The sequence below is a fragment of the Barbatula barbatula genome (genome assembly GCF_947034865.1).
Source record: "Barbatula barbatula genome assembly, chromosome: 7".
NCBI lineage: Eukaryota > Metazoa > Chordata > Actinopteri > Cypriniformes > Nemacheilidae > Barbatula > Barbatula barbatula.
In genome coordinates this window covers 6,348,513-6,359,953 of record NC_136770.1, presented here as the reverse complement: position 1 = coordinate 6,359,953, position 11,441 = coordinate 6,348,513, and positions in this window count along the sequence as shown.

Below are 11,441 nucleotides of genomic sequence, written 5' to 3'. Positions count from 1 at the left end.
TAATAATAATTAATACTATTTTAATTACTTTTATTATTTCTACTACTTTTATTATCACAAAATGTATACATTTGATTTCTTTCCCTTAAAAGTATCTTAAGTTATCATGAATACCTGTTTTGCTTTTAAGAAATAGTTCTTTTAAATAATTATTTAAAGAAAAACAGTTTTAACCAAACAACACAAGCTCCCATTGAAAGGACACAAAACCAAAGACACATTTCTCAAAATATCTTTGTGTTTGCATGAAAGTCGAACTGGTTGTAAACAATTTGAGGGTGAATTTTAGGTTTAACTATCCCTTTAGTGGTTTTAGGTCAAATCTTTACAAATGTAGAATCCTGATCATAACATACTGTGCAATCCATGATACAAAAATACATATAACATTTAATATAAAGAGAAAAACTTTTAAAATATTTTAAACATCTAAAATGGTTGTTTTGTCTACTTTGATAGGCCTACCAGCTGTTAAACACCACTGCTTGGTGTCTGGTGTCCTCTGTTTTATTAACACTGCAATGTGACTGCGGAGGTGCCCTGTTACTGGCAGCAACTGGAGGATTCCCTCTGTCGGCATGCCAGTGAGGTGATGCGCCGCACAACAATGAAACAAAGCTTTGTGGGATGCAGAAGAATTTGCAGTTCTTCCAAGATTTTGCTGATAACTGTCTTTGTGCCACCCTGATATCAATGAAGGATCTCTGTGTTGTTTTTGTTTGGTGTGAATGGACATGTGTCCTGGTTGATTTGAGGATGATGAGTCAGACCCACATACACTGGACAGTGAGAAAGACAGAGAGATGTTTACTCCATTACAACAATGATACAGCTGCATATTTGGAAGTGAAATATTAAATATTGAACCCAAAATACAATGCATGAAGGTGTCAAATTAAACAAATTTTATATTCGTAAACATTACATAGCATAAGTAAATCTAAAGAAAGTTCTCCCGAAAATAAAAGTCCTTCACCTTTACGTTGTTCCAAACCAATATCAAGTTTTTTTTTCATCAACCGCCGGCTTTAATGTCAACCGAGACTTGGTTCCTTCAGTAGAGCACAAAAAGAAGTGTTTGAAGAATTACTCTGTCAAACAATCAAAGCAGACTGTGACCTGCCTGGGGCACAAAAAAGACAAAGAGACACCATAAAAGTATTCCATATGACTTCTAACTTCTTTATTCTGTGGGTCAGGTGTCCAAAAACAGAGAACTGAGTGAAAGCACATAATGCTCAACTGGTCATGTGATCTTAACATGTTCTTCACCATGAGATGACCTGCTCCATGTCATTCTTCATCTTCGTCCCAAAATCTTCCTCTCACGTGATATTTTTTTGTTTTAAACATTTAAAAGAAAAACTGTAGCAAAAAACGAAATGCACAAAACTGATAAGATTGATACAGTATAGTACACATGGCATCCTGAGCAGAGTCACTGTGCCATAATGCCGTTTCTCAGTATGCAGCTGAAAGCACAATATTCATCACGTTTATGGATCTTTGCCGAAAGAGATAACGGATTTACAGAACGTGATGTGGAGCAGTTTGTCTGTTTAGGGCTAATGTAGAAACAACACCGCGAATTCCATGTTAGGGGACCCTCTGTGTAAGTAGATAGAAATAAATCATTCTAAGATAATAAAAACATAACGCTTCATTATTTAAGGTCTTCATACACCACTGAAGACATTGTGGGCATATTAGATTAGATTAGATTCAACTTTATTGTCATTACACATATACAAGTACAGTGTAACGAAATGTAGTTTTGGTCTAACCAGAAGTGCAATTAGCAAGTGCAGGATATACAGTTAGAATAAATACAGGATACAATATTGAGAAAATATAATACAGTGGGCATGGACTATAAAAATATTTGCAGTAGGTATGTTCTATGAAAATATGACAGTAGGTATATACTATGAACAATATATACAAATGGCTATATACTATGAACGGTTGCTAAGCTAATTACAGGTAAATTGCATTTCTGTCAATAGACTCTCCAAAGAATTACATATTGTACCTTTAAAACTAAAAAAAAAATTAATTGACCCATTTCAATGTTATGCCAATAAAAAACTGATTTTTATTTGAAATTAGGGAGAAATGTTGTCAGTATATTCATAAAATAAATCAAGAATGATTTATTGATCAACATGTACCTATAAATACATAAATCAATAAATACTAAATACTAAAATACATAAATCACAATATCCCTTTAAAGAGATACTTCTTCACCCAAATATGAAAATATCATTTTAAGGGCGGAACTATCCTTACATGTGGATTTGCTTGTTTAAAATATTTTTTCCTCATTGAAGAGTTTAAAATATCAACAATCCTTTCCCCTCATATCGTCGCTGTCCTTCTGAAACCCTGTATGTCCAAATTAGCTGTTTTTAAGGAAATGGAAAAACACTTCTTTTTAAATGATTACATACTGTGTTTTCAAAGTTGACCAGCATTTGTAATACTTTTTTGTTTGTTTAGATATTTGCTAAGCCCAGTGGCAAACATAAAATGTGACTAAAAATATCTATGGCACAAAATAAAAATCACGTAATATGGAGATGGAGAAGGACAGCAGCGATATGCCTTCAGCAGATCCACACATACACAGAGGCTTTGGCATCCTGAGCAGAGTCGCTGTGCCATCATGCCGTTTCTCAGTATGCAGCTGAAAGCACACTGACTGCACTAAAGGTCAATTGTCAACAATCCCAATAGCCAGACACACCCCCTGTCTCCAACACCCCCACACTGCTGGAGATTACAGCACTGACACAGATATGAGACACACACAGAGAGATCTCACTCCAGTGAACGGATACTGTATACTTCTTATGCGCAAATGTCAGTCTTGAACTTATAGACTATTTCACACTTTCAATGTCCTGTTTTTCTGACCTTAAAGGGATACTTCATCCAAACATTTTTTATTCTGTCATCATTTACCCACCTTCGAGTTGTTCCAAATCTGTATAAACGTCTATGTTCTAATGGACACAGAGAAAGATATTTGGAAGAATGCTTAGAACCTGACAGATTTTGCCCTCATTGACTACCATAGTAGGAAAAAATACAACGGTACTCAAAAGTGCCCCAGAACTGTTTGTTGTCCTACATTCTTCAAAATGTCTTCTTTTGTGTTCAACAGACCAAAAAAAAGATTTTTTCCTACTATGAGAGTCAATCTGTTCTTCCAAATAGCTTTTTCTGCGTTCATCAGAACAAATACATTTATACAGATTTGGAACAACTCAAAGGTGAGTAAATTAACACGGAATTTTCATTTTTGGGTGAAGTATCCCTTTAAAGGGATACCGTGATTTACGTATGTATTACATGTTGATCATTGAAAACTGATCATTCTTGATTTATTCTATGAATATACTGACAACATTTCACCCAAATTTCAAACAAAATATTGTTTGTTTCATTAGCATAACATTGAAATGGGTCAAAGAGGTCAAATTAATAAAAAAGATGCTATGTTTTAAAGGTGCAATATGTAATTCTTTGGAGAGTCTATTGACAGAAATGCAATGTACCTGTAATATACCTACTATGTCTTCAGAGGTGTATTATAAATAATGAAGCGTTATGTTTTTATTATCTTAGAATGAGTTATTTCTATCTACATACACAGAGGGTCCCCTAACATGGAATTCGCTGTGTTGTTTCTACAATAGCCCTAAACAGACAAATTGCTTTTTATTGGCCTCCTCTAGTTTCCCCCTAGTTTTGCCTCCACCTAATGCCAATGACGTAGGCGCAAAAGGGGTCTATTTACCTGATCTTTTGTTAGACGTGTCATATTTTACAGATATATCTAGAAAACATGTGTGCTTCGTTGTAAGCGTTGAGCTTGCAACCATTTGACGTCACAGATTTTGATTGCCTCCGAGTAATTCATTTTTTTAAGTTTATGAATACTGTGACAGTTATACAGTTTTTTTATTTCACATTTATAAAGTCATTGCCGTTGTATATATATTAAGCCATACATCTCTCTATAGGAACCATTCAGACAATGGTATTGTGAAGCACCTTTGTTTTTGAGATTGTAATGTTTTTACGCACATTTTTGGATCCAATCAAACATGAACATACTGTATATGATGCGGAATAATGTTTTCATAACTCATGTATTTTTGCGCTCTCTCAGTCTTTCACATTGCTTTGTCACTTCTGAGGTTAACATGTCAACAGACACTGGACTGAAATGGCTGCAATACATGTGGAATTAGAACCGGATTGCTCTCTTATTCTTCCTCTGAGCTGTACTACTGGTTAGTAATTCTAGCGCAGATGATATATGTTGTGACCAGTGTCAACACTTTGTCCTGTCTGTTGCCTGCTGACTGACCCACCAACAGCACTTTCCGACCTTAAAAAAAGGGATGAAAAACCAATTAGAGCTTCTCCTCCAGTTCCTACAAATTGAGGAGAAGAAACGAAGCCTCACTAAAGGTCACCTGGAGATATGAGTGACAGCATTAAAGTCCTCCGCTCCTAATTTCCAGTGTTTGCCGGAGCTTTGTGGGGTTGGTACATTCGCCGACCCCTCAAGCCTGAACAGCCATTAATTGTGGGGAATAATCTGGTACAAATCTGGCTGACATGTGATCTGGTGCCCTGTGTTGTGGCAGGAGTGTGAGAGGATTAAGACGAGTATAATGAAACCCCCACAAGATTAGAAAAAACGAGCAGAAGATCTCACAAGGACACAGAGTGTGACTGAGAACGGTGGTTGTAACATTGGCAACATTGTGACACATTTTTTTACAGGCTGATTAGAAATGTGTAGATATTTATCGATGTCTAATTTAAGACCATGAATAGAGATGTTTGGGGGGCTCACGGGGTCAGTATGCACACAATGTTAGGGCCTTTATATTGCCAGCTCTGTTGGTATTAAAACAAATTCACTTGGGGTCTCTGAGCAATAGTGCAGACAAACCTTTCAAAATAAAGTGGAAAGGGGGAAAACAAGCGTTCAATAAATAATATGAGCAACTTATTTTGGGGTCTATAACAATCCATAAAATATCATCCATGCTGATATTTATTATTTAACATATGTGACGTGTGAAATCCAGACTAAAGTCTATAATGTAATTGAAATAGTCATAGCCATTTAAATGACAGAAATACGTAATTTCTGTTTATTGCTGTAAACTATGGGATATATGATAGATTTCATCAGCATACAGTTCAAACATTCTCACTTAAATATACCGGAATAAAAGGAATACATTTGGTTTACACAATAATTTCAAATTTGCCAAAGTTAAAAATGACTTTGGTTGGGTTTTCACAGACTGGGTCACGTGATCTCTTTAAAAAAGGGGGGTGCTTTACGATGCCACAGAAGAACCGTTTTCGGCTGAAGGCCAACAATAAGAACCTTTAGGATCCGAAGAACCTTTCTGTCTGACAAAAAGTTATCTGACTAGTTGGGAATGTTTATATAACAGATCATATATTATAGCACTTACAGATATATATCATATGCTACTGTTTTATTACAAAAGCTCAATGTGGATGCATAAAAAAACTGCTAAATTATCAGATTTTTGATAGATCTTGCAAAAACAAATACATTAAGCGCATAGTTTATAATAAAGATAAATAATCAAGATTTAAAGCAGATGGATGGTTGAACTTTTTTTAACTTTTAGTCAAAAATGAGTCATTCGGGGGCAAGTTGTTGATATTAATATTCTGTTTTATATATAGTCCATTCAATTTACACAATAATATATTAAAGTGTAAAGTTATTACTGCAAAAAAGGGTACCCTTTTGTCGCTGGGGTGGTACCCTTAAAGGTTCCTTTTGTATACCTTTACGGGTATACAACACACAAAATGTATCTTTTTTTGGGTACATTATTGTACCCTACGAACCCCTTGTGTACCTTAAGGACCAATTGTGTACCAGTTAAATATTAGGGGTACAAAACAAGTAACTTTACCTTTTAAATTTAAACTTAAACATGCTTCTTAAACACACAACTACTGTATCTGCCTTTGACCCAGACCCATATACCTGCGCATATGTCCTCTGTCATAAAGTAGCATTCGAAAGCTTGAGGTGGTAAAGTAACACCCTGTTACTTGAGAAAAGACTTGTCAAACCCGGCTCCAGTAATTTGAGTGGTCTTTTACTATACGCGTGTCACGACGCGCATTATCATTATTACTATTATTAGCGGCTTTTAACCATAATGACTGAAATGATGTTACGTAAGTGCAGAGGAGAATTGGGATACGCAGACGCCAAAGGAACCAGATAGAGGCGTGTTTGTGATTCGAGGAGCCATTAATAAAATAACACCCTGCATAAATACATGCGGCACATTTTTCATCGTGATTTATTTTAATAATGCGCAAAGAGTTGTGCTTATCTACATGAGCCAACTTTAATAGAGAACGTTCTTGGAGAGAAAGAGAGAGAGAGAGATAGGTCAAAATTCGCATGTCATCTGTTTGTCAGTCAGATCATTAGGGTTTTGTGTGTGTGTGTGTGTGTGTGTGTGTGTGACTGGGGAAACAGAATAAAGATCTCAAGCTCTATCCAGTCACCCTAACACACGCAAACAGTGTTCTGGTGTCTCGGGCAGCTCTAATTGCTAAGGAGGCAGGTTTTAAATTAACAAGTAGTACAGAGGTCATTATCATGTGAGCCCTAGACACTCTGGATGTTTGCATACCTGTCGCCGGCTTTCTCATAAATGAGACTTTCATTAGTCTTAATTAGAATTAGCTAGAGTCAGCAGGGAACCAAGACCTCACGAAATGATGCATGCGCAATAATAAACATCCAAGGAGGAAAAAGCTTTGAGCAAAATCATTCCTAATGAACCCCTTTGCCTAATTGATTTGGTCAGAATTAATATTCTTGTGGCATTTAGTAAAAAGCGGAGCCCCCTCGGTAGAAAACACATCACATTCGATGGGCTTACATCAACTGGACTCGGACCCTCGTACAGTATCTTCAGGTGTCTGAGAGACAGATCTAATGTGTCGGTCTCTGTTAAATGAAGTGCTCTCTCCTTTACCACCAACATTCTTATTTGCTTTATGTAGTTTGTGACATGTGTAGATCAACAGCTTTTCTTTCTTTCGGACACTAATCCTATCAATTCTTTTTAACAGTCTGTTAGACAAATAATGTACGTACATATTTTTAAGCTAAATGAATCAGTTATAGGTTGAGATATAGTGTCTTTAAAAACATGACAGGACTCACAGTTTTACAGTATAATTAACATACATTCAAAATGCTATTTATATCACTTTTTTAGGTTTTGGAGGATCTGATCATTCTGTCCTGGCTATCGCATAAAGCAGCCACTGACCTCTACCGACCCCAGCTAATTTATGTCATTTTATAATTTAGCCAGGGGGGTTAACTTAAAGGTCCAGTGTGTAATTTTGGGGATGATCTATTGATAGAAATGCAATAGCTATGCCTTCAGAGGTGTATAAAGTGCGTGCACAATGAAGCGTTATGTTCTTTTTTCCTTAGAATGAGCTATTTCTATGTGCATTCACCGCGGGTCCTCTTGCATGTAATTCTCCATGTTCTGTCAGCCGTCGTAGTGTTTCGAAAGGGAGGGGCGAAGTGAGCGGTTGGTTGCAAATTCGCACCCTTACCGCTAGATTTCACTGACTGGACCTTTAAAGATCAAGATGAGTCTTGGGATTGAGCCCGTCTTTCAAGAAGAGCAAGGGAAACTTATCATTATTTCTGAGCCTGTATATAAACTACCAACTTTGCAAAGAGAAGTTGAAAACTCACGGGGGGGCTGGACTGGACTGAAAAGTCTATTGCATTGGCTATATATTGGCTATTCTAATGACACAATTTTGACAACGTGCAACTTTTTTGAGTCCGCAAAGGGTTGGACGGGCCGCATACACATATCATAATGCTGCTGTATCGTCTGCTGGCCATTCATCTATTAAACATCATACTAAAGATAGCGTGGTAAAGCTGCCTTTCTCACATTTTTAAACATTCTCTTTTCGATAAGTGGAAGAAATTCCTACAGTACACCAAGCATATCAGATGAGAAATATACATGATGTGATATATTCCAACATATTTTGAAAACACGTCGGTAAAATACAGTAAAGAATCCTTGTAAATCCAGTTTACTGTATCGCGTTTTTATTGAAGACCAAACAGTGTATTGATGATTACATGAAATCTATTTGAACTCTTTTTTAAACACATTCAGTTTTAATGATTGTTATCTATTTGCCTGAGATAATCGGTCCACATATTAAAGTTTGTCTTTAGAAAATTGTACAGTCCCTCACAGGGGTCAGTCCGTCTTAACTTTAGATCTGTGTGTGAAGCGTTCTTTTTTTTAAGACGTGAAATAAACTTCGCCTGGTTGTAAGTACAGCAGGTGTTACTCATCAGAAATTATTTTTTTAATAGATTCCCCACATGAAACCAACAGCCTATACATTTGTTTCTAAGTATGTGCAATCCCCTGGGATCCAACCCACGACCTTGACATTGTTAGCGCCAAGCTCTTACCACTGAAGTGTAGGCCAATTCTTTTGAATGTAAAATGAGACAGTTTCTGTATGGGTTAGAAAACAATTTGTACAGTATAAAAGTTCCAATGTCAATAAAAAACATTGTGTGTGTGTGTGTGTGTGTCGCACTTAACCCGCTTACATTGTCCTCACAATCCAAGTAGAAGTCTGATCACCAAACTGAAAATGTAACAATGCAGAAAGGTTTGTGTGAGTTGGTTTAGGAGAAACTGTAAAAAATGTCTGTAAAAACAGTAACATCCTGGCAGCTGGGGCGGCCACAAAAAATCCTGTAAATTAACACTTTTGTTAAACATGTATTTTACATCCAACTTGCAAATGCACTCTGTAAAAGAAAATCTGTAGAATTTACAGTATCACTGGCAGCAGGTTGCCAGTAACTAACTGTAGATTTACATTATGTAATTTCGTGGTGACAGTTTGTACAAAGATAAATTATGATTAAAACGTCTTTATCCTTACAAAACAAAACAAAACATAAGATAACAGCCTCATGCAAAGCATTCTGGGAACCAAAATTGGAAAAAACTGGTTTATTTGGATTTCTGGTTCCCAGAATGCATTGCATGAGGCTGTTATTTTACAGTTTTAGATAAAGACTTGTTAATGTTAATTTATCTTTCAACAAACTGTTGCCAATAAATTTGATTAAAAATAATCTACAGTAAGTTACTGGCAACTATCTGCATAACTACAGCAAACCGTTTACAGTGCAAAGTCTATTTCTGTAATTGTACATTTTTATACAGAATTAAAAAAACATGAAAATACTGTCAAATAAAAAATAAATATGTATAAAAAAATATATGTGTTCAGGGTATATACAATTTTTGCCATCATGTCTGTGGAAAGTCCCCACAATGTATCCAAACAAACTTGTGTGTGTGACGCAAAGGACAGTACTTGTCATCAGTGTGTGGTGCAATCACTTAAAAAGCACTATAAGAGAAAAGAGGACAATGCTAAAAATCATGACATGTTTCACATCGGTTGGACAGACATCTGTCATAATATGTGCTTAGTTACAATAAAAATAATAATAACATAGTATCAGAAATGCTTTGATGCAGCAATCATTGAGGCCTGAACCCATGATTTCCAATCAGGGAGGTTTTGTGTTTCTGTTTGTATTCGCTTTACTTCCCGAGCACTTCAATGTTGCAATTTTAGTTTTTGGACTCTGAAATTGGAGATGCAAAGTAGACCATATTAAGTCCATGATCTCTCTCTCTCTCTCTCTCTCTCTCTCTCTCTATTTCTCCCTCTCCGAATCAGGTGGCTTCATTTCATATGTATAGGGAAGATGGGAAACTTTATTACCAAGGGTCTAATTAACCCTATAATTGGCAGGTTTCAAATGTGCCGAGCCGTTCATATCCAGGGAATATGGGCATTAGCATGATTTAATTAGGTTTTATAAAGGGGATTTGTGGGGTGGCCGGCTCAGAATGATATCCTGGTAGGAAGAGGTGAGCTGGGGGCTGATTAGGAGCAAGGAGTGCTAACTCACTATCAGTTACAGGGCACATTTCCTTACACCGTGTAATGTGAAAGGCCAAAAAAATCCAACAATAAGAACGCGGCACTCGCAGCACAAAGAAGCGTTTTACATGGCATATTTTCTTGCTCATTCGTTGTGGACTGATGGGCCCAATTGATTGTTGCTTTCTGTTTCAAGAGCAGCTACTGTAATACACCAACGTGGGTACTGTTGTGGTCTTTACCCTTAAACCCAGTCTTCCAGATGCATCTACACAAACAAGGACTATGCTAATAGATCTCTCATCCTTGTGATAACAGCGCTTGAGCACACTTGGTAATAGCCTTAGTGCTTTCATTGCCAAAATCGTCCCATTTTTGTCTTTACTTTACACATTTACTTTAGACTATAATGGGACAATTTAAGTATTTTTGTATTATAAATAGTTTCATAGTTAAACATTTTAACATATGAACGAACAGATTAAAGTACATTGTTTAAAAAATCTTTTGTGCATGTTTTTTTTAAGCTGTACCGAATCCCAAAAGTTTAAATAACTTTTATAAATGTGACTGAAATCGATTGTATGAACACAGTAAAATAAGTTTAGTTGACTTCAACCCCCCAAACAATGTCTACAGTGTAGAAAGGTCATTGTAAGCAAATTATACTGCAATGATTGACAAGTTAGAGAATATTTTATTACGTAAGCAGTTTGAAAATGGTCCTAATTGACTCATCCACAATCCCACAATGACTTAATATCCTTGTTCAGGACACCGGGACATTGTTTCCATTGGGAATGTACATTACATCTATATTAACATCCTCATTAACATGATCTCTCTGCAAGATCACCTCCCCCATAAGACCAATTAAAAGACACACAGACACACAAATCCAACGTGTGGCAGCTGTCAAAGGAATTTCAATTTAGAGGAAATTAAATTACTTCTTATATTTTAATAACATCAAATACTTACAATTAATTGTAGACAATAAAACAATCAATTATCCTTTATGAAAAATTACACTATATGTTATTGTGATAATAGATAAAATACTTTAAATGTAGGACCTATGTCTATTTATATACATTTAAAATAGATATAGACCTGCATTTCATTCATTTACCTCTCAGTCCAAAATGCTTAGGATGTGGCTTTATAGAAAATACTGAGCACAAAGAACATGAGGTAGAGCTGCCATAGCAACCCACAAATACGTATACGCATAATTACCGTAGTACAACTGTGTTCTCACGCAGAGGCGTTTTTTTTTGTTCAAAACATTTTAGATCTACTTTTAAACATAAAAACATTTCTGGCAAAACACCATATGATGAGGACAGCACAAATTGGATTAAATA